Source organism: Giraffa tippelskirchi, chromosome 1 (assembly GCF_054371585.1).
Source record: "Giraffa tippelskirchi isolate mGirTip1 chromosome 1, T2T-mGirTip1v1.2.pri, whole genome shotgun sequence".
NCBI classification, from domain to species: domain Eukaryota; kingdom Metazoa; phylum Chordata; class Mammalia; order Artiodactyla; family Giraffidae; genus Giraffa; species Giraffa tippelskirchi.
The window spans coordinates 211,783,959-211,807,664 of record NC_137275.1 but is presented as its reverse complement, the minus strand read 5'-3'; the positions used below and the strand labels follow the sequence as shown (position 1 = coordinate 211,807,664).

General features: G+C 44.4%; 1 long non-coding RNA gene across 1 annotated transcript in view; it reads left to right on the top strand.

The window, feature by feature from the left end:
• The window catches only part of LOC145520084 (uncharacterized), a 31,542-nt gene extending 9,159 nt beyond the window's left edge, over window positions 1–22,383 (top strand). Inside the window, exons 2-3 of the long non-coding RNA XR_014064209.1 lie at window positions 20,810–21,012; window positions 21,221–22,383. This is a non-coding gene — a long non-coding RNA (uncharacterized LOC145520084). The remainder of the gene's footprint in view (window positions 1–20,809; window positions 21,013–21,220) is intronic.
• The last annotated feature ends 1,323 nt before the right edge of the window (window positions 22,384–23,706 follow it).

The following is a 23,706-nucleotide window of genomic DNA, read 5'->3' as shown; positions in this document are numbered from 1 at the left end:
ATAAGATGGTTGGATGGCATCACCAATTCAATGGACATGAGTTTGGGTAAACTCCGGGAGTTGGTGATGGTCAGGGAGGCCTGGCGTGCTGTGGTTCATGAGGTCGCAAAGAGTTGGACACAACTGAGTGACTGAACTGAAGTCTTTCAATCCATAAACATGGGATTTCTTTCCATTTTTTCCTTTTTTGTCTTCTTTCATTAGTGTTTTATAGTTTTCAGTGTACAAGTCTTTTACCTTCTTCATAAGTTATTTCTTAAGTATTTTTTAAAATTTTAATTTTTTTAGTTTTTTTTCTCTTTCTGATGCTATTGTAAGGGAAATTGTTTTCTTAATTTTTCTTTCAGATAGTTTGTTGTTACTGAACAAAACACAGTTGATTTTTGTATGTTGATTTTCTTTTTTTTTTGTATGTTGATTTTCTACTCTGCAACTTAATTAGTTCTAACAGTTTTTGTAGTGGAGTCTTTAGGGATTTCTATTTATAGAATAGAAATCTGTCCTGCAGAGAGACATTTTACCTCTTCCTTTTATATTTGGATGACTTTTATTCCTTTTTTGTTTCTTCTTTTTTTGCCTAATTGCTCTAATTAAGAAACCAAGTACTATGTTAAATAGGAATGACAAAGAGTGGGCATCCTTGTCTTATTCTTGATCTTGGAGGAAAAGCTTTCAGTTTTCCACTGTTAAGTATGATGTTAGCTGTTCAGTTGAGTTCAGTCGCTCAGTCGTGTCTGATTCTTTGCAACGCCATGAATCGCATCACGCCAGGCCTCCCTGTCCATCAGCAACTCCCGGAGTTTACCCAAACCCATGTCCATCGAGTCAGTGATGCCATCCAGCAATCTCACCCTTTGTCGTCCCCTTCTCCTCCTGCCCCCAGTCCTTCCCAGCATCAGGGTCTTTTCCAATGAGTCAACTCTTCGCATGAGGTGGCCAAAGTATTGGAGTTTCAGCCTCAACATCAGTCCTTCGAATGAACACCCAGGACTCCTTTAGGATGGACTGGTTGGATCTCCTTGCAGTCCAAGGGACTCTCAAGAGTCTTCTCCAACACCACAGTTCAAAAGCATCAATTCTTCAGCACTCAGCTTTCTTCACCATCCACCTCTCACATTCATACATGACCACTGGAAAAATCATAGCCTTTACTAGACAGACTTTTGTTGACAAAGTAATGTCTCTGCTTTTTAATGCGCTATCTAGGTTGGTCATAACTTTCCTTCCAAGGAGTAAGCATCTTTTAATTTCATGGCTGCAATCACCATTTGCAGTGATTTGTTTTATATGCCTCTCGTTATGTCAAGGTACATTCCTTCTATACATAGTTTATTGAGTATTTTTATCATGAAAAAGTATTGATTTTTTCAAATGCTTTTACATCTATTGAAATTATTGTATACTTTAATCTCTCATTCTGTTAATATGGTTTATCACATTTATTGATTTGCATATATTGAAACATTCTTACATCCCAAGGATAAATTCCACTTGATCACAGTGTATGATCTTTTTAATAAGCTGTTGAATTGGTTTGCTACTATTTCATTGTGGATTTTTGCATCTATGTTTGTCAGGGATATTGGCCTGTAATTTTCTTTTCTTGTTGTGTCCTTATCTGACTTTGATATCAAAGTAATCCTGGCCTTGAACAATGAATTTGGGAGTGTCTCCTCTTTTTCAGTTTTTTGAAAGTGTTTGAGAAACATTGGCATTAACTCCTTTACTATTTTGTTGAATTCACCAGTGAAGCCATTTGGTCCTGGGCTTTTCTTTTATGGGAGGTTTTCGATTACTGTTTCAGTCTTCTTAGTCATTATTGATTTGATCACATTTTCTATTTCTTCATGAGTCAGTCTTGGTAGGCTGTATGTTTCAAGGAATTTGTGTATTTATTCTAGGTTATCCAATTTGTTGGCATGTTCAAGTAGTTACTCATGATCCTTTGTATTTCTGTGTCATCAGTTGTAATATCATCTATTTTATTTCTATTTTTCATTTCTATTTTTTAAAAATTTGAATCTTATCTCTTTTTTTCTCAGTCTAGCTAAAGATTTGTCAATTTTGTTTATCTTTTCAAAACATCAGCTCTTAGTTTTGTTGATCTCTTCTATTGTTTTTCTACGTCCTGTTTCATTTATTCCTGCTCTAATTTTTACAATCTCCTTCCTTCTGCCAACTTTGGGCTACAGAACCTGTGCACCACAACAAGGGAAGTCACTGCAGTGAGAAGCCCCATGCACCTCAGCTAGAGAGTAGCCTGCACTCACTGCAACAAGAGAAAGCCCAGGCACATCAACAAATATCCAGGATGGCCCAAAATAAATAATAAATAAAATGTTTAAAAAAGCATTATCAGGGGAAAATATTAATAAAGAAACTAATATAAATTGAAGATCTTCTATCATTTAACTCTCACAAGTCCCTGGAAAGGAGGTATTATTCCAGTTCTGAAACTCAGGAAACTGAGGCTTAGGCAGCCTAACACGCCTGAGATTCTAGCCTCTGCTTTAAATCATAATCACGGGAATTTTAAGCAAATATGGACCCCTGGGCTTCCTGGTGCCCCAGAGCATGAACCTTCCTGGAGGTGGGACCTGCTCTCCTGTTCTGTTAGGCAAACCTCCACCAGTCATTCCAGTTACCGTGGCTCAGATTCTACTCCACTATCCTTCAGTTATTAATGTTAGAATGGAGAAGATGGGAGAATTAGGGACACTGCCATTCTTACCTCTATTTGTCTTTTGAAACTGTGTGAATCTGGCATTTCACAAACCCAATCACAGAGGAACTTGACTTACCTGGATTCATTGCTGTATCAGCATCTAGAACAGTGCCTGGCATGTAATGGATGCTTAATACATATTTGGAAAGAATGGGTGAATGACTAAGGACGTCAGTGTAGGAGAAAGGTGATTCAGCGCGTTGTTACGCTGATCAAATCAAGTCCTCCTGCTACTTTGCCACACCCCAGGCCACACCTAGAAGGGTGTTCCTTCCTAAAATTAGCCCCCCACTGCTGACTATTGCTGATGGTGGCAGCTACTGAATATAAAGGGGATCTGATACATGTGAGATAATATGAAAACCTTTAGGATTTGCAGCAGTAACCATTGTCCTGTTCTGCCATTTAAGAAATAGTGTTGAAACCAGCAACTGGCTTTCAGGTTTGTCCAGGCAACACAGTTGTTGGGCTTTCTTTACAAAATGCCAAGCAAGCTGATTATCGTAAATGTGTCCCTTTATGCCTGATCACGTATCGTCCGCCTGCTTGGGTAGCAGAATAAAAAAGAAAAGTGGCAGAACAAGCACACAGGACTCTGCTCACGGTCGTGAGCCAGCCTGGATGGGAGGGGCGTTTGGGAGAAAACAGATACATGTATGGCTGAGTCCCTTCGCTGTCCACCTGAAACTACCACAATGTTGTTAATCCACTCTACCCCAAAACAAAGTAAAAAGTTTGAAGTTGGGGGGGAAAAAAGGCAGGCCTGGGTCAGATCTCCTCTTAGTCAGAATAGCCATAGAACCTTGTGGTCACCAAAGCACTCTGAATCTTATGTTCATACTTTTCTATATGGGCAGGAGGAGGGAAAAAAGGAGACAACCAGTGGGACGTATTGGTGCACACCTGGCTGTTTTGACATGTACTTTGGAGCATATTTGAGAAGCCCTACTTGACCCTCTCCAACTCCTCCAAAACACCGGCCTTCAAAAGCCCACTGTGCTCACTCTCTTCCTCATGGTTAAAGAAATTCAACACTGAAAGCATAGACTCAAGTGCTGACTTATTTACTTGCTAAGGATGGGGCCTTGGTTGAGTTACTTAACCTGGCTGAGCCTTAGTTTCATCGTCTGTAAAAAGGGGAAGACAATAGGGTTTGTTAAAGTAAGACTGTTAATAAGAATTAAATGGGATAATGCAGTGTCTGTCTCATAGCATGCATCCCATGAGTGCTGGCTATTTTAATCATCATTATTAATATGGGTCAAATTTCCTAGGTGTTGGGAGAATGAATGCAAGCTGAGATTCCATTACTAAATAATGCTGGTAAAGCCATTTCTCTAAGAAGAGATTGCTGGAGTGAAATGCTTCAGGCCTCTGATGTTTGATGCCTTCTGGCTCTAGCTCATTTACTATCTGGTCCCGTGACCTCAGGGTCTAAGGCAAGCCCCTCCTCATCTTTAGCCCTAGTGCCCCACCAACCACCCCAAAACACATCATTAAAGGAATCGGCCTAGGTCTCTAACCATGCTGAGCGTGTTCTCTGCTACAGTTTGAAGGACCTCATCAAAAAATTCTTCATTTCTCTCCTATCCTATTCCAATTCTATGTGCGGGAAGCAGAAAAAAATCCAAATTAACCTTACCATGACTATAAGTTGCAACTTCCAAAGACCAAATCTGGCACCTTGAGACAAGAGTAGTGCAGTCAAAATATAATATAAATTGACTGACAAAACTTGAAATATGTACAGTATAGCAGCCACAGTCCTGTATGTAAATATATGAAATTGATACTGAAGCTGAATGGACCTGGATGTCCCCAGTCTTAGGAAATATGCACTGAAGTACTTAGGGGTAAAAGGCCATCATGCTTAGAACTTAATCTGAAACAATAAAATCTTAACAATAGATGAATCTGGGTAAAGGGTATATGAAGTTGGCTTGTACTATTTTTGTGTACAACATTTGTAAGTTGGAAATTATTTCCAGATAAAAATTAAAAAATAAAAACCTAATAAAGGGGATATAATGTACAACATGGTACACATGTGTGTTATTTATGAAAGTTGTTAGAGTAAATCTTGAGTTCTCATCACAAGAAAAAAATTTTTTATTTCTTCAGTTTTGTATCTATATGAAAAAAATTATTTTTGTATCTGTGTAAGAGGATGATTTGGAAAAGGAGATGGCAACCCACTCCAGTATTCTTGCCTAGAGAATCCTGTGGACAGAGGGGCCTGGTGAGCTGCTGTCCATGGGGTCGCACAGAGTCGGACACAACTGAAGCGACTTAGCATGCATGCATGCATTGTAGAAGGAAATGGCAGCCCACTCCAGTATTCTTGCCTGGAGAATCCCAGGGGCAGAGGAGCCTGGTGGGCTGCCGTCTATGGGGTCGCAGAGTCGGACACGACTGAAGCAACTTAGCAGCAGCAGCAGCAAAAGGATGATTGTTCACTAAACTCGTGATAATCATTTCATGATGTATGTAAGTCAAATCCTACTGTACACCTTAAACAGACAGTGCTGTATGTCAATTATATCTCAATAAAACTGGAAGAAAAACAAAAACAAACAAAATCTACTAAGGGGACAAGGAACACCAGAAGATTTTGTTAATCCTTTCCCAACTAACACAAGTGCTCTGAAGCAAATAGGTGAGGTTCTGGAGTAAAGATTTCCCAGCAAGTACCACTTCATTATAAAATACTGAGGTTCGAGGAGTATGCAAATACTATTCAAGCCAATCACCAGATGGGCGTTTATGTAATATCTTCTATTTCTGTCACAAGTAGTTCAGGTATGGTTTAATGAACCTCTAGGGGCTCACACAATAAATGGCTTGTTCAAGATCACCCAGCCAGTGACCCTGGCTTTGAGTCTGGAGACATGTCTCAAGATCCATTTCTCTTCCCTCTCCCCCTCTCCCACCATGAGCCAGCATGGGCCAGCCCTATGGGAATTTACTGTTTCCAGGGCACAGTACATACCAACGTGAGAAGATTTTGCATTTAAATTGTGTGTAAGGAGGCTCCCTTGATGGTCTCGTGGCTAAGACTCCATGCTCTGTATGGATGGGGGCCCATGTTTGATCCCTAGTCAGGGAACTAGATCCCACAGGCCACAACTTAGACCGGGTGCACCCAAGTAAATATATAAATAAATATTTTTTAAAAGATCGTGTATGAGGTTGTAGAAACAGCTATAACAATAAGGACATCACTACAGAAGGATTCACATGGAATCCAGTTCAGCTACAAAACAGGCTTTGTGAACTTTCAGCAGGAACTCCACAGATGATCTGCAATGGAAAGGAAACCCCTAGATGTTAGATTAGTGCTGTGTTTCAAAACTATATAAATATGAGGAAAGGGATAGGCTAGTGTTTATTTCCACATTTACTATTTTCTATCTTATCTTCCCAGGTGGCACTAGTGGTAAAGAATCCACCCGCCAATGCAGGAGACATAAGAGACCCTGGTTTGATCCCTGGGATGGGAAGATCCCCCGGAGGAGGGCACTCCAGTATTCTTGCTTGGGAAATCCCATGGACAGAGGAGCCTGGTGGGCTACAGTCCATGGGGTTGCAAAAGAGTTGGACATGACCTAGCGACTAAACAACAATAGCATTTAATAAATTACATCATATATTCAATACTTTGTTATAAAATAGGCTTTGTATTAGGTGATTTTGCCCAACTGTAGGCTAATGGAAGTGTTCTTAGCACGTTTAAGGTAGGCTAGGCAAAGCTGTGATGTTTAAAAGTATTAAATACATTTTCAACTTATGATATTTTCAACTTACAGTGGGTTTGTTGGGGCATAACCCTATCATGAGTCAAGGAAGATCTGTAGACAGACTGAGACAAATCCGTCTTTTGCATAAAAACGCACTTACTTCCCCTTCATAATCAGATGTGATAGATGAATCTACCACTGTGCAGCCAGATAACAGATGAGGGAAATTGTCTCTTTCTATGATCTGCCAAATAACATATAAAAACAAAAGGCTGGAATTAGAATATCAGCATTTTGCCACCCCCAGTGAATTAATACATCTAGGCATTAGCATCAATGTCTGCTAACATCAAAATAAGAACAGAGAACTCTGCTCAATATCTTGTAACAACCTATATGGGAAAAGAATCTTGAAAAACAAAGGATATATATATATATAACACAATCATTTTTGCTATACACCTCATACTAACACAACATTGCAAATCAACTATACTCCAATATATAATAAGTAAAAATTAAATTTTAAAAAGGAATGGAAATGAGACATTGTGTGTCCTCTGATGAAAGAATGCAGTGACACCCATAGGCTTGCCAGAGGGATCACCTTGGTGGCTGATTAAGCCTTTGGGTCCAACTGTCACTTTGCAGTAATTCAGGGGACAGAGAGAAATGCCAAGCTGCATCCAGAGCATGCAACCAACCAAATCCAGATAGAGAAACTTTACATGTCAACCTGTCACGATCTTCAATGTACAAAGTGAATGGAAAGGAAGGGATGAAGGGGAAACCCATAGATTAAATAGACTTCAGAGATACAGCAAATTTTTTTTTTTTTAAAGAAAGAACTTCTATAATGTTTAGATATGCCTAAGTGGATGACAAATTCAAGGAAGTAACTCATGTATGGATCATAACATCTTTTTCTTATTTTTTGGCCAGCCTGTGAGATTTTTGTTGCCTGACCAGGACCCTCAGCAGCAAAAGCACAGAGTCTTAACCACTGGACTGCCAGGGAATTCCTGGAAGTAACTACTCTAAAAATCAAGAATTGTGGTTAGTTTGGAGGGAGGCCTGGGGTGATGAATGGGATGAAGCACGTGAAAGGCAACTGGGGTTTCCTGGGCAAGTTCTTCTTTTTGACCCAGGTGAAGTTTTAAAAGATGTGCGGCTTTATGATAATTCACTAAGTTATAAGTTTGTGTGATTCACTGTTGCTGATCTTTATTTTACAGTTAAAAATATCAGAGGCAGCACTCTGCAGTTTATGTGCAGGTGGCTTCAAGCTTTGGTACCCAAAGCAACAGTCAAGGAGTCAACGACTGTGATCCTTCAAAACCTTCACCATTTCACAGGTGCCATCTTTTCTCACAGCATCACCAGGAAGGAGACCTTGTAGACCAACAAAGGAGGAATAACAAGAGATTTGAAATGAGATGGACCTAGGCTAAAGCCTGCCGTCTGAACTTTTTACTCTTTGTCTTCTACTTTATAGCCCCACTGTTGTGTAAATTCCCCAATCCCAAGGAGCTTCAATTTCCTCGTGTATCAAATGGGGATAAAGTATTATGAGGATTAGATGTGTGTGCAGTAGTGTACAGTAGATGCTCAAGTGATGCTATTACTAAAATTATTCCTACTAGTCAAAGAAGAGGTTGTCGAGGTTCTAGGACCTGGGAAGTGTGTGTCGGTCCGCTGCCATGCTGGGCCGTCATTCTAATTGCTGTCACACTTGCTCTAAGCCCAGTGGTCTATTCTCCTCCTGCACTCTGCCTGATCCAGGAGGATAGACCCACACAGGGAAACCCGGGGTCACACATGGGAGCATCTGACCCTTGAGGTGTCCTTTCCTGGAGATATGATGTAGGAAATCCATGAGTCACTCTGTCAGTGACAAGGTCAATGGCAAAAACTTGACTTTCCCCACCTAGGAGGTGTGGGCTCATCAACAGGAAAGCCCCCTGCTCGCCAGGCTCCATCTTCAGCCAACACTGCTGAGGCCACCAGGACCTGTCCACCAGGACACCACCCTCCTGGAGACAAGTCTGGGTGACATCCTCCTACTCCAGGGGATATTTGGAAGTGTCTGGAGATTTCTGTTGCTGTTGTCATAATTGAGAAGAGGCTACCAGCAGCTAGTGGGAAGAGATTAGGGAGGCTGAACATTTCACAGCTCCTCATAGCAAAGAATTATTGGGTCCAAAGTGTCAATAGGGCCAAGGTTGAGAAACCTGATCTAGAGGGAGATGGGCAAGGGGACTGTGATCTGCAACCTGTAGGGCCTGCCTGGGCACCCTGGCATGTGGCCATTGTATAGACAGAATGCTTGAGGCTATGAGAGGTTATAGTGAAAGTGAAAGTGTTAGTTGCTCCGTCATGTCTGACTCTTTGCGGCACCATTGACTGTTGCTTGCCAGGCTCCTTTGTCCATGGAATTCTCCAGGCAAGAATACTGGAGTGGGTTGCCATTTCCTTCTCCAGGGGATCTTTCTGACCCAGGGATGGAACCCGTGTCTCTTGCATTGCAGGCAGATTCTTTACCATCTGAGCCACCAACCAGGGAAGACCCAATGAGAAGTTATAGGACTTGCCCCAAATGGTTTTCAGACACTAAGGTTCATTCTGTGTTTAAAGACCTATCTCAGAACTTCCTGATAATTGGGGTTTGTGGGAACCCTTTAAAATAAGACTTTCAAAGGACAGGTGAGCCACAAAAAGGAGGCGATGGTTTCCCCCTGTCTTGTGAGTTGCTCATAGCACAGACTTTCAGTGGTTGCCCATTCCTGACTCTGAGAATCAGTCCTGCTCCTTAGCCAAGCACACAAGCCCTCTCACATCCAGGCCCCATTCAGCCCTCCAATCTCACATCACAATCCTCCCGCCTTGAGCTCACTCTTTCAGAGTTTCCTCCACACCCCACATTGTTACGGCCATGCCTTTGTTCACGTTTGCCAAATGTGGTAGGTACTCATTCTGCCAGATGATTTCAGGGGGATAAAAGAATGACCATTTTTCACTTAAACATTAGATTTTCATTTTAATATGTATTAGAAAAAAAGAACCTAAAAAACAACCCCACAATATAGTGTATCCTTTTTTTTTTTTTAACTGTTTACATTTTTTAATTGAGGTATGGTGCCTTGGGCTTTCCAGGTGGCGCTAGTGGTAAAGAACCTGCCTGGTAAAGAACCACCGTAAGAGACATGAGTTCTATCCCTTGGTGGGGAAGATCCCCTGAAGGAGGGCATGGCAACCCACTCCAGTGTTCTTGCCCAGAGAGTCCCATGGATGGAAGAGCCTGGCAGGCTACAGTCCATGGGGTTGCAAAGAGTCGGACACAACTGAAGCAACTTAGCACACATACATAGTTGACTTACAATATTATATTAGTTTCAAGTGTGCAACATGGTGACTCAATACACCACGTAAAGTTATTATAATATTATTGACTATGTACCCTGTGCTGTATATGACATCCCTGTGGCTTATTTATTTTATATCTGGTAATTTGTACCTCCCAATCCCCTTCTTCTACTCCATCCATCCCCCACCATTCACCCCACCCTGCCCCACCTCCTGTCCCCAGCAGCCAGTAGTTGGTTTTCTGTATCTGTGAGTCTGTTTTATTTGTGTTTTGTTTTTTAGGTTCCACATGTAAGTGAAAACATACAGTATTTGTCTTTCTCTGTTTGACTTATTTCACTTGGCGTGATACCCTCCAGGTCCATCCATGTTGCTACAAATGGCAAGACTCATTCTTTTTTTAATATTCTGGAAGAATACAGGACAGTTCTTTATTAGGACAGATTAAGAAGACTCATTCTTTTTTTTGACTGAGTAATATTCCATTGTGTGTGTGTGTGTGTGTGTATGCCACATCTTCTTTATTCATTCATCTGTCAATGTGGTGTACCCCTTTAAAACAAATGCATTCAAAGAAATAGTCAATTGAAATATTATCTAAATATTGTATAGGTGACAGTCAGAGGAAATACGATTCATGAAAGTGATGTACACTGACCTGAAATATGTTTTTGCCCTTTCTCTGTCTTCATGACTTTTCCCTGCCTGGCCCTCCCACCTCCCCAGCTGGCCTCCCCGTCTCCTCTTCCTTGGCATCACTTGCCCAGCTGAAGCTGACCCCTCCTTGAAAACGCAGCTCAGGCTTTCATTCCTGCAGAAGCTTCTCTCACCCCTACCCACTCCTCGAGTCTAAGCTGGGTCAAGCATTTCCTCTGTGAATTCCAGGAGGTGGGACACCCAGCTCAGTGAACTCTGGGGTAAAACTGCCTGGCGCAGCACAGGCTGGAGCGGAGGCTCTAAGGAGTCTAGCTGTTGAACCGCGGGCACAAAGCACTTGTTTTTACCGTGAGGCTCCTGTCTGGGGTTTAGCCTGTCCTGAGAAATGAGCTCCAGACCAAAACAAAACTTTAGTAACAAGCCAGGACTTGAGAGCAATTCAGCTTCACCTCCACATCCACCCTGCACAGGCATCAGCACCGTGTGGCACTGGATCCCAACCTGGTCTCTCCAGGCCGTCACTACGTGCCCGGAAGTCTCCGAACTCGGTGCTGGGAGGCCCGGATCTATTGCGTTTGGCCAAATCAGTTTTCCTCTCTGAGCTTCTGTGTCCCCATCTGTAAAGTGGGAGAGGGGAGTAAAACCCACCTCCCAAGGTGACTGGGAGTTTCGCCCTGAGTGAACAGCTGCAGAAGTACTTTGGAATCCATAAAAGGCTTTTGAATGAATGGAAAGGGTTGTTATTTTTAAACTCATAAATGAGGACAGCCAGTGCTCTGGGGTTTTCAGTATGATGCTGTGTAACTAGAAGAACCGGATTGCACGTTCCTGCATCTGTACCTACATGCGTGCACACACGCACACACCCTGATTACCAAAGGCGGCTTTGAGGTCTCGCTGAGATCCAGCATATGGCCAGTAGCTCACAGAGGATGACTAGGATCCTACAGGTTGGGAGGGCAAAGCCTGAGAGGAGAGGCATGATCAAGACTCAGGAAGAGACTCTTCCCTACAGACACCAACGGCACTTGCTTGAGAAGCTCTTGGGAGCCAGGCCCTAGCAACAGGGAGACACAGGATGGGTCTCTGCCCTCAGTGAGCATCTCTTCCAGCAGGGAGGACCTGCTGTGAATAAGCCATTCCATGCCCAGCGATGGCAGTGGATTCACAGCACCTGGGGAACCACCGAAATTCCGAGATGTAGTCCACAAGTCCTGGGGTGCCGAGCTCCCTACAAGGCAGATGAGAAAGAGATGGTTTTAAGATGAAAGAAATGAAATACTACCTTACTAATCATCTTTTACAAGAGTCACAAAAAATACAGAATGTCTTTTATTTTCCAGAGGCATTTTAAACTGCCTAAGTGTTTAGAGAGAGCAACACATTAGCAGTGAACAATTGTACTGTGCTCAGTTGCTCAGTCATGTCCAGCTGTTTGCGACCCTGTGGATGGTAGCGTGAGAGGCTTCTCTGTCCATGGAATTTTCCAGACAGAAATACTGAAGTGGGTAGCCGTTTCCTACTCCAGGGGATCTTCCCAACCCGGATATCAAACCTGTGTCTCTTGCATCTCCTGCATTTGCAACTGGATTCTTTATTAGTGCGCCACCTGGGAAGTCTTGGCAGTGAAAGGCACAGCTAAATCATGCGCCCACCTTATGGCTGGAGCTGCGTCTGGTGCTTTCCAGCATCATCCCGGGTGGAGCAAAGTGTTCTGCACAATGATCTTAGCTACCAGCAAATGCAGGGTCAACATGAGCACAGTCCAACAGCCAGCAAACACTGCCTGCCAGGTGCTAGGCTGGGCCCAGGGGTTGGAGGAGGATGAGGGCCTGTATGCAGCCAAGAGTCAGAAAGGCAGACCGTGATGATACCTGACGTTGGGATGGCCTCTGCCTGGGCTGGGAGCCACAAGGGAGACCTGGACCGAGGAGGCCATCTAGGCCCATGATGGGACCAGCTCCGTCCCCGCCAGCTGTGACCTCCTCTGAAGCACATCCTTGGGGTCATCAACAGAGACTCAGGAGAGCCAGGGCCTGATTCCAGGACTGTGGCTCCCTACAGTTCACACTCTCCCATGTCTTTGAGCAACTCTAGACCAAGGACCAGTTACTCTGTATCTCCAGATGCCTGGCACAATGTAAGGACTCAGAATATTGTTGTTGAGTGAAAGATTAGAAGACTATTCCATATCCATAGAAGACCACATACCTTAAACCCTGCATCTCAAGAGTTATGTGTGGCTCTAATTTAGATCTCATTTATTTGAGCATTTCTGTTAAGCACCTCTGAATGTTATTAAAGTTATGATTAGTATTTGGAGGCAATATATAATGCATACAAAAGATGTATCCACCATATATGTAAATTATGAAATACAGTTTGAAAATGAATACCCAAGTCAAGAACAGAGCATTTCTACTGCTGCTGTGTCTGCCTGGGTGAGCCTTTCCTAGAGCCCTCTTGCAGACCATCAGACCTCCCATGGCCTTTCTACTGAACTTTATATTTCTTATTCCCTTTGTCTTTTAATGTCTTCATTTCAAATGAATAAGAAATAGTCTATTACTTAGTTTATTTTGTTTTCTTTGGTTTGCTCTTCATGAGAAGGTGTCCTACTCCATCAAATTTTACACAGTGTGCTTTCTTTACTCCAGTTGTCATATATCGATGTGAAAGTTGGACCATAAAGAAGGCTGAGACCCGAAGAATCGATGCCTTTGAACTGTGGTGTTGTTGAAGACTCTTGAGAGTCCCTTGGGCTGCAAGGAGATCAAACCTGTCAATCCTAAAGGAAATCAATCCTGAATATTTATTGGAAGGACTGATGCTGAAGCTCCAATACTTTGGCCACCTGATGAGAAGAGCTGACTCATTAGAAAAGACCCTGATGCTGGGAAAGATTGAAGGCAGGAGGAGAAAGGGGCAGCAGAGGATGAGATAGTTGGATGGTTGGATGGCAGACTCAATGGACATGAGTTTGCGCAAGCTCTGGGATTTGGTAAAGGACAGGGAAGCCTGGCGTGCTACAGTCCATAGGGTCACAAATAGTTGGACATGACTGAGCAACAGAACAACAACTCATTCATGCCCCTTGTGTTAATATATGATCATTGTTATTCATTCACCTTTGAGTGGACATTATGCTTGTTTCCAGTTGTTGACCCTTATTTCCAATGCTGTAATGGACAATGTGTGGAAATTTTCTGGTGTACGCAAGCACGCTTCATCTAGGGTATATATACCAAGAAGTGGATTGCTCAGTTGTAAGGTTCTGACTTGGCCCAGAATACTCTCTAGTCTTGCCCCTATAACCCCTATGAAGTCCATCCCTCTGTGCTCCGTTTCCAGAACGATGACTTGCCATTACTTCCTGTCTTTAGGACTTAGATCAAACCTGGAATGCCTATCCTCCCCTCCTCCATCTCCTCTCTTCTCTTTGAAGTCCAGCGCAGAGCTCCACCTCTCAGGCTGACGACCTGTCTCCTCTGCATATTTTGGACTTGGGGAGGAAATAGTCAGTGCTAAGCTCCAGCTCTGCCGTCTCCTGGTCTTGTGATTTTAAAATATTTTTTCATCTATGTGGCCCTCAGGTCCGCATCCCTAAAGCAGAAGGGAAATGCTACCTCTCCTGCATGTTTACTGGTGCCAGGCTTACATGATGTACAGTCATGCCGCAGTTAATACAATGGCTGTGGTTAGGATCATACGCTTTGGAATGAGATCACTGTGGGCTTGAGGATTAAATGAGTCAATGTATATAAAAGACTTAGCACAATGCCTGGCACATCAAAAATGTGAAGTAATTTCTAACCATTGTTAACACTCACACCCCTATGAAGGAGTCACTATTTTTATTTATTTATTTATTGGTCACACCATACGGTGTGCGGGATCTTAGTTCCCCGACCAGGGATTGACCCTATGGCCCTTTCAGTGGGAGCGCAGAATATTAACCGCTGGATCGTCAGCAAAGTCCCTATTCCCAATTCACAGATAAGGACACCGAGACACAGAGCGATTATACAGCTTGTCCAAGGTATACGGTCAGTTAAGATTTGAATTCTAACAACAAGCCCAAGCCCCTAATTGCAGTTTGGAGATGCGAGCCCAAAAACAAAGTCTTAATATCAGAAAGCATTTTGGCCTTTTCCACCTGTTGGATATTTGGCCAAATCACTTTGACTTGTGTCTGAATCTCTGTTTTTCTCTCTCTGATGATAAAAACTTTCAGATGCAAAAGCCTGGCCATTTTTGCATCTGGTACTTTCCTGGTATAGCTGGGGCAAAAGGAGGCGTTTAAAAATGATCGAAATGGCTCATTCAGGGGAAATCTCCTTGCTAGGAACTATTGCCTCTCTCTGTCTTTCTCTCACCTAAAAATCCTCAGTTTTATGAAGTAATAAACCTAAACTGTAAACATGTTTTTCAATTTCACCACCATCTGTCTGGTGAGTCATAAAGCTCCCTGAAATGAGGTAGGAATGAGGACCATCCTGTCAATGAAAATTAATCTTTAGGTTTTAAAGTGGTAAACTAGTTACCAGAAACCTTCAGACCATTCAGAGTTTTTGAAGAACAAATGCCCTGCCCTGTGTTTCTTTGAGCCATTTACACAGGTACTCCAAGCACTTGTTAACAGGATTCGGTGTTCTTTCAACTCTGCCCTAAGAGGCAAGGATTTTATTGTATGTATGTTATTTTAAATCGTGATAAAATACACATAAAATGTATCATTTTATTCATTTATTTATGGCTGTGCTGGGTCTTTGTTGCTGTGTGGATTTTTCTCTAGTTTTGAAGTGTGGGGGCTGCTCTTATCAGGGAACTGGGCTCTAGGGTGCTACAGCTTCAGTAGTTGTGGCTCATGGGCTCCAGAGCACAAGCTCAATAGTTGTGGCACATGGGCTTAGTTGTTTCACGGCATGTGGGATCTTCCCAGACCAGGGATTAAACCCGTGTCTCCTGCATTGGCAGGTGGGTTCTTTACCACCTGGGAAACCCATTTTACATGGCAACTCAGGCAAAGTAATATAGAAGGAGAGGAAGCAACAGGTTATCATGATCATTACATAGGATATTTATTGTTTAAGGAGGATCTATAGCACTGTAATGATCACATTCAAGAAAATTATGTTACTTGGAAAAAAAATAGTTTCTTATCAGATTATTCTGATGTGGCAATACACAAATGTTTTCAAACAGCTGGTACCTTGTAAAAGGAGGCTCTTGTAAACAGGATATTCCTGTTGGCATGGAACTGCATATTTGCTTAGAAAAACAGTGCCCTGTTTCTGCAACAGTCAACCAATGCAAACAAGGAAATATTGATGGAGAAATAAGAAAATCTATACATCATAGAAAATCCCCTGGACATGAATGTAGACAAGACCAGCTGAAGAGTGACAAAAGACGTCTGGCAAACAGAGCAGCTTTCCCTTTGAAATGTTTGACATTTTCCTGGAAAAGTCACACTCAGGTGATTTGTAAAGGAAAAGCATAGAATGTCAAAGCGGGAAGGGAGCTTAGGGATAATTTCATCTATCTACCCAATTGTCCTGGTTGAAGAAATGGAAGCCCAAAGAGGGGAAGGGACTTGCCCAGGGTCAACAGCCAGCTAAGATTTCTGAGTTCAGCTTTCCTCATTCCAAGTCTACAAGTCCTTTCCTCTCCTCCATCCTTTCTTTCATTCCTCTACATCTCTCTCTTTGCCTGCTTCCTCACTGAGTTGTTTGAGTGCACGAGGGAAAAAAAAAGTACTTTCTACCTGCCAATGTACCCTCTTCACTGTTCTCACCATCCCTGGGATCTTGGCAGGGTGGGCTTTATCCTCTCTCCCACTGACCTGGGAGTGTCTGAGAATTATTCCAAGTTATGTCTGTGGAGTTGACAGGCAGGGTGACATGCTTCTCCACCAGTGCCTGATTTACTGAACCAGGGTTGGGGGGAATAGAATGTCCAGCAAAATCTTTTCTCCCTGGCTCTCTCCAGTCCCATGAAGATGTCCACGGAAACCCTTTACCTCGTGACAAGTGGGAGGGGAGGGGGGCAAGCACATCACGGCATCTAGCACACACCACCCAACACCCTGAGCCCTTACAGCACACACAGACACAAAGTCCCCAGAGGAACGCCCCAAGCCCCTGAGGAGTCCAGATGTACGGAAATGTGGAGTGGGAGAGAGAATGCGCTTCACTCCTGCGTTTGAATCCGGCTCTGTCCTAACCTTGGGTGGGTTCCTGAACTTCTCTGAGCTTCCATTTCAGCATCTGAACACGGGGTGCTAGGAGGGTCTGATGAGAGGATGCACCTAAAACACTGGGTCCAGGGCTTACTACTGATGAGTGGTCATCCATGCTGCTGTTTTTATATGAAGTGCTGTTTGTCTAGGTTTATGATTATTTCCACTTTGGACTTTGGGGGCCAAGAAGACCAAGGCTAATGGGATCTGACAGGCTCACTGTGCCAGCCTCTTGACTAGTCCCTCTGCCTCTATTCCTTCTCCCACCCTCCACTCCACCTGCCCTCCCAAGAATCTCACTTGAAGGGCCAATCTGTTCATGTTCCTCCTTGCACAAGAAACTCCTTCAGCTGCTCTTCATTTCCAGGATCAAGTCCAAATTCTGAACCTTGGACACAAGTCCACCATCAGCTGCACTGGCAACCCACCATGCTCAAGTCTCACAAATTTGCTCATCGCTCTCTAAACAATTGTTGCTTTTTCACCCTGCCATGTCTGCACAAACTTCCCCTGCCTGCTGGTCCACTCCTTTTGATCTAGCCTCGTGGTTCTCAAAGTGTGGTCCTTGGACCACAAGGACAACTGCATCATCAGGGAACTTGTCAGAGATGCAAGTCCTTGGGCCCCACCCCAGACCTACTGAATCAGAGCATGGGGACCATCAATGTGGGTTTCAACAAGTCTTCCTGGGGATTCTGATGCACGCTTCAGTTTGAGAACCGCTAACTAGTGAAAACATACTTTACCTGAGCTTCCCAGGTGGCACAAGTGGTAAAGAACCCACCTGCCAATGCAGGAGACATGAGAGACACAGGTTCAATCCCTGGGTCAGAAAGATCCTATGGAGGAGGGCATGGCAACCCACTCCAGTTTTCTTGCTTAGAGAATCCTATGGACAGAGGAGCCTGGCGGGCTACAGTCCATATGGTTGCAAAGACTCAGACATGACTGAAGTGACTTAGCATGCACACATGACTAGTGGAAACATACTTTTCCAAGCTCATGTGTTGTTGCTGTTTGGCTGAACTGGGTCTTTGTTGCTGTGCACAGGCTTTCTCTAGTTTCAGAGAATGGAGGCCACTCTTCATTGTGGTGTGCAGGCTTCTCATTGCAGTGGCTTCTTTTGTTGCTGAACATAGGCGCACGGGCTTCAGTAGTTGTAGCAGACAGGCTTAGCTGCTCCACAGCATGCAGAATCTTCCAGGACCAGGAATTGAACCTGTGTCCCCTACATTGGCAGCTGGATTCTCAACCAGTGGACCACCAGGGAAATGTAGTTATTGCTTTTTAAGGATGTTCTTCCCGACTCCCTGCCGCCCTTTTCAAAGAGAATGCTTCCTTCTCCAAAGCTCTTCAAAGTGTTGCTTGAACTCTGAACACACCTCCCAGCACTGCTGATCACATCTGGTGGCTGCAAGTGTTCTCTCTTCACATGCATGTCCTGCATTAGCCACGAGAGCCTTGAGGCTGGGGACCTGGTCACACTGAAGCCTGTGTCTGCCCCAGTGCTCAGCATAGGGCCTGAAACATGTGATGAATGTGGCTATGAACCTTCATATCCTGAGGACCTTCACTGTAGAACTCAGATTTGCCTACATTTACAAAGCACATCAAACTCTATAACCTGGCCCAAGTTCAGGAGCATGGGACAACAAGGGTTTCTAATACTCATCAATCTATGATTCATGAACTTTGCCTCTCTCCCTCCCCAACATTCAGTCCCTATCTCCCCTCTTCACCCTGCACATAGCCAGAAAGTCACTCCTATATTTTATTCATGTACTTGTGCCTTCTATTTCCTCATATATTTGTGGCAGGTTAGTTTTCTTTTAATCTTAATGTTTAATTGTGGTAAAATACACATAAAACTTACCATCTTAACCGTTTCAAAGTGTGCAGTTCAGTTGAATATACTGTTGAGTATATTCACTCTGACATAGTTTAAATGGGAGAAAAGTAATGATTTAAACTATTAGGAAACAAACAAACAAACAAAATTGGTAATCTAAGGATATTCTCACATCCACAATGAGATTTGGAACTCTCTGAGAGGTGTGCACACTCCATTTTGACAATATTCGTCATAGATAACATTTATTGAATGTTTAGTAATTTAGCAACATGCTAATTGTTTTCAAGCATCTCTTATTTAATAGTTACACCAAATCTAGGAGGCAAATATTATTATCATCTCCACATTACAGAAGAAATTAATACAGAGAGAAAAAGAGTGATTTTGCTAATAAGCTGTGGCTCTCTGGATTCAGACTTGCTGTGCTAAAGCATCTGGCACTGCCCAAATCCTAGTCCCTGCCAAAGTCCCTCCAGAGTACATCTGTGCCCCTTGCTTCATTGTCAGCTAGTCGGTCTTTGCATCTGCGGACCATGAATGATCTACGCAGTCTTCTCTCCAGTCAGGCCATTTCCCTGCCATTCAGACTGAGCCTTTGGTTAGCCTCGTGGAAGCATGATCCCTTACCTGAAACTGGACCAGAGCTGAAATTCTCCATCTGTCACTTGGCACCTCTGTGGCCTAACACACTTCGCTTCTCCTGCTAAACCTCAGCTCTTTCCCTTGTAAACTGGGAATAATCTAGCATCACCATCTCTTACCTAAAATCCTCCAGGCCAGCTGTGCCTCAGAGCTCAGTATGTTTCAGATTTTAGAAAGGTAACAAGGATTACGTAACATCCCACGAGAGTCGAGAGTCGGCAACAGCATTCCCAAATCAAACATGTTACTGTTTTTTCAGCAAAAGTCTAAATAGTCACACTGAGTGGGATAAGGATTCATATTATTTCAAGTTAGAATTTGACCAGTAAAGAAGTTACAAAAGTGTTTTTCATTTTTTAAGCATTCTGGGATCTGGAATGGAGATTATGGATTAGTACCTGTCTCAGAAGGTGACCTCAAGGACTACATACACTCAAAGAACATGCAGATCTTTTGAGAAGGGGAACAGATACCACGGGAGGAGCTGAAGGTACTTAACAAAACGCAGCTCTTCACTTCTTCTTCCCTTTTCCAAATCCTACATTTTCCTTCAGCTCCTTCCAAACTGTCTTCTTTGACTTTCCTGTTCATGACCCACTTCCTCAAGATGCTCCTCCCAGACCAAGACTTGCTTTCTTCATAGGCGCCTAACTAAAATCTCTCCAGAAAATCACTCCTTTGATCTCACCCTTCAGCTTAAAAATGTCAGCTTGCACGTCCTCCAGTCAGCTGGCCTGTGCCATCATTTAGGGCTGTTGGAGGTAAGCTATTCCTAAAGTTGGGTGTTTTCTTGCAAAAGCATGGTCACGTGGAACCCACATTTTTCTAGAAAGATGAACACGACCACTCTCCCACCAGAAACCCCAAACAGCCCTCTTTTGCTGATAAATGGTTGAGGGAAGGACTTCCCTGGTGGTCAGTGGTTAAGAATTCATCTGCTGACACAGAGGACATGGGTTCCATCCCTGGTTCAGGAGAAACCCACGTGATGTTGAGTAATTAAGTCTGTGAAGCCCACCCACTCAAGAGCCCCTGCTGGGCAACAAGAGAAGCCACCGCAATGAGAAGCCCACACCCCCACCCCCGCCCCCCCAGCCTAAGAGTAGCCCCTCTTCTCCACAACTGCTCATCTAGGCGCAGCAACGACCACCCAGTACAGCCAAAAATAAACCAGTACATCTTTTTAAAAATGGTTGTGGGAGGGTGAACCAAGAGCTGATGAGCCAGCTGGGCTAATCTCTTGGTCTTCTAGGGATAGGCCAACTCTAGGGCCCTCCAGAGTCCAGCACTTACCAATAGTCAGGGTATGACCACATCAGGGGCAGGGGATGCTTGCGGAGTACATGGAAATGTGGCGAGGGCAGACGCAAGGCCTCCCTTGTGGACCTACGTCAGTTTGTAGAGTGATGTTGTTGCCTGGATGACGATACTGCCCCCATGGAATGGAAAAGGCTCTTCCCTGACCTAAGCCATTATTATGTGGGTCCTATTCTGGCCACAGACACCACGTGGGTAGTCAGGCCTCTGCTGTTATTTCAGCCTCCGGGGTGAAAACATCCCAACAGTGGAATCTTTTTTGTTCCTGGCTCCAGATCATACCGTGCAGACTTCGGACGCACCGTTGTTCGTCTCCACCTAACACCACACCAAGCAGAAGGGCCTCCTGAGGCACATCCACTCTTCTTCCTGTGTTTCTGGCTGGTTCACAGCTGGCACCTTTGCCGCCATTTTGGCAGAGGCCCAAGGCCTAGAAAATGAAGGAACCTAGCAACCGCTGGGGACATAGACCTGCTGGGTGAGGCTGGTGGAGGCAACAGCGTGTTGGTGGGAGGTGGGGCGTGAGTCGAGCTAGCTAGCCTGGGATAATAGAAGCGGGGAAGAAGAGGCTGCCAAGGGGCTGGGTGGCAGCCAGCGCCTGCCTCAGCTGCTGCTTGCGCCCCTCGTGGCGGCCTAAGGAACTGCAGGCCGAGGTCCAGGCTGACTGTTATTGTTGATTTCACCAGCTTTGATGATGCCGGAGTTGGCCTCTTCGGAGGAATGTAGACCTGTCTGCACCCGAAAACCAAAACCGAGTCCAAGGGGCGTGACCGGGTTGCTGGCGGAGAGGCCCCATCTCACTTGGGCGGACACGGATGTCTGGAACGAGGTCTGGCAGAGGGGCCCGGGAGGTGGCTTCAGACCCAGGGCCAGCCACGCTGCTTTCCCACGTGTTCAGACTTTGGCTTCTCTAGAACGAGACTCCAGGGAGGGAAGACGTCTCCCGGAGAGAGAGGAGAGCCAGAAGCTTTCCCCTCTGTGTGCAGCCTCCTGCCCTGGGAGGCAGCAGCTCCAAAGAGCCTAAGTGGGGCTTCTGCCGGGATTCTGAATATTTGTGTGAGATATTTAGAATCATTAGAACCCATCACTGACTACTGACCTACCCAGTGCTGGCCACAAGGAGGCTGTGGCTGTCAGGTACTTGAAATGTACTTATAATTCATCAGTTTTCAGAGAATCAGTATGAAAAAAAGTAATTATTTTACTACTAAAAACATTTCTGAAAGTGAAAATCGCTCAGTCGTGTTGGACTCTTTGTGACTCCATGGACTGTAGCCTGCCAGGCTCCTCTGTTCATGGAATCCTCCAGGCCAGAATACTGGAGTGGGTAGCCGTGCCCTTCTCCAGAGAATCTTCCCAACCCAGGCATCGAACCGAACCCAGGTCTCCGCATTGTAGGTGGATTCTTTACAGTCTGGGCCACCAGGGAAGCTCCCTCCAACCCCACCCCCCCACCCACCCGCGCCAAAAAAAATAAGTTCATATACTGAGCTAAACATATTAAAATTAATTTAACTTTTTTTTCATTAAAAAATGAGGCTACTGGAAAATTGAAAATTACGCTCATGGCTCATGTTGTATTTCTGTTGTTAGACCCAACATGCCAACATTTCCAAGCTTGTTCTTGCTCTTCTCTCTGACTGGAATGCTTTGCTTCCAGCAGGACATTCCTCTTTCTCTGTATTCAGATCTCAGTTCAAAGTTGTCTTGCTTGACTGCTAAACCATCCCCCTCCATCTTCCTTTCATCATATTATTCAGTTGTATTATCTTCATAGCACTTCACACTCTTTTCATACAGCGTTTACTGTCCCCCCTCCCAACATCCCTCTGAAAAAAAAAACAACCCCGAAAAACCAACCCAGTCTCTCTTCATCTTTCGAACATAAGCTCCTTGAGATCTGAGACCTTGAACATCCTGGTCACTGTGGTCTCCTCGGCGCCCACGGTAAATATTTGTTGAGTGAATGTTGAGAGGCTCCTCTGAGGGGGATATCCTTCAAGTGCCTTTGTTTGCCTTCAAGATGGCCAAAGCCAAAATTCTAGTCTGTGTGCCTTAAACGAACATTCTCATGGCTCCTTTGTTTCACCTTTTCTGCTTACTTGTCCTGGGAAATGGAAAAGCAAATTTGAATTTGCATTACTGTCACAGTGCTTTCCTTTGTTGGTTTACGATTGAGCTTCAGGGTTAAGAGTTCAGGCTTTTGTACTAGTTTGGGTTCTGCTCCTCAGCTCTGTGATCCTGGCTGGGTCACTGTCTCTCTCAGAGCCCCAGGGACCCCTACATGCTGATCTCTAAGGGTCCTTCCTGCCCAAACGTGAGGATTTCGGCTTTTGGATTTAGGGCTCTGCTAAGGGCACTTCCCTGTCTCCTGCACTCCAAAGCCACTTTGCTGGTACTGCAGTCTCCATTAACCAACTGAAGGTGTCCTGGTTAATTTGACTTCCTGGCTAGGGGTCAACTAACAAAAGCATCCTTGTTGAAAATGTGAATAGTATGCAAATTCATTTTCCAGCTCTAGAAAATTACTTCATCAAATACAAGGACACATTCTTAGAAAGTATTAAGGAGGCGTTGCTGTTTCCCTCTCAAATTTAAAACTAAGTACTGGGAGTAAGTCAGAGACACCTTTGGGGACCCCAGGTCAGTTAAGCACAGCTGTGTAACTTCAGGCAAGGGATGGCCTTCATCTCCAGGGCATTTGTTTTCTTGTGGGGAAAATAGGGGTGATATTACCCAGCTTCCGGGGGCATTGTAAGGATGAAAGAAGATACATATAAAGGGTTTAGCAAAGTGTCTGGTATATAGCGAGTGCTCAATATTTAGTATTACGGTTGGCAGGGTCTCTGAACACTGCAGTGCACTGAGCCAAGTGCCAGGGAGGACCAGTGCCAGGACAGAGCTGCCCCCACAATCCTGACCTGCCTCTGAAACCCTCTGGGGTCCTGGACAAGCCCCACCACTCCCTGGCCTCAGTTTCCTCTTAGGTGAGATAAGGCATCTGATTAATCTGTGTCTTTTACGCAGGTGCTGGAAGCAGCCCAGCTCTGGACGCCTAGGGGTCTTTATTTCAGTCAAACTTAAGTCTTAATCCCTGTTCTGGAAAGCCAAGCCCCTCCTCTTCTGGACAGCCAGCTCCTTCCAGGGACCTCCCCAGGTGCTGGCGTCCAGC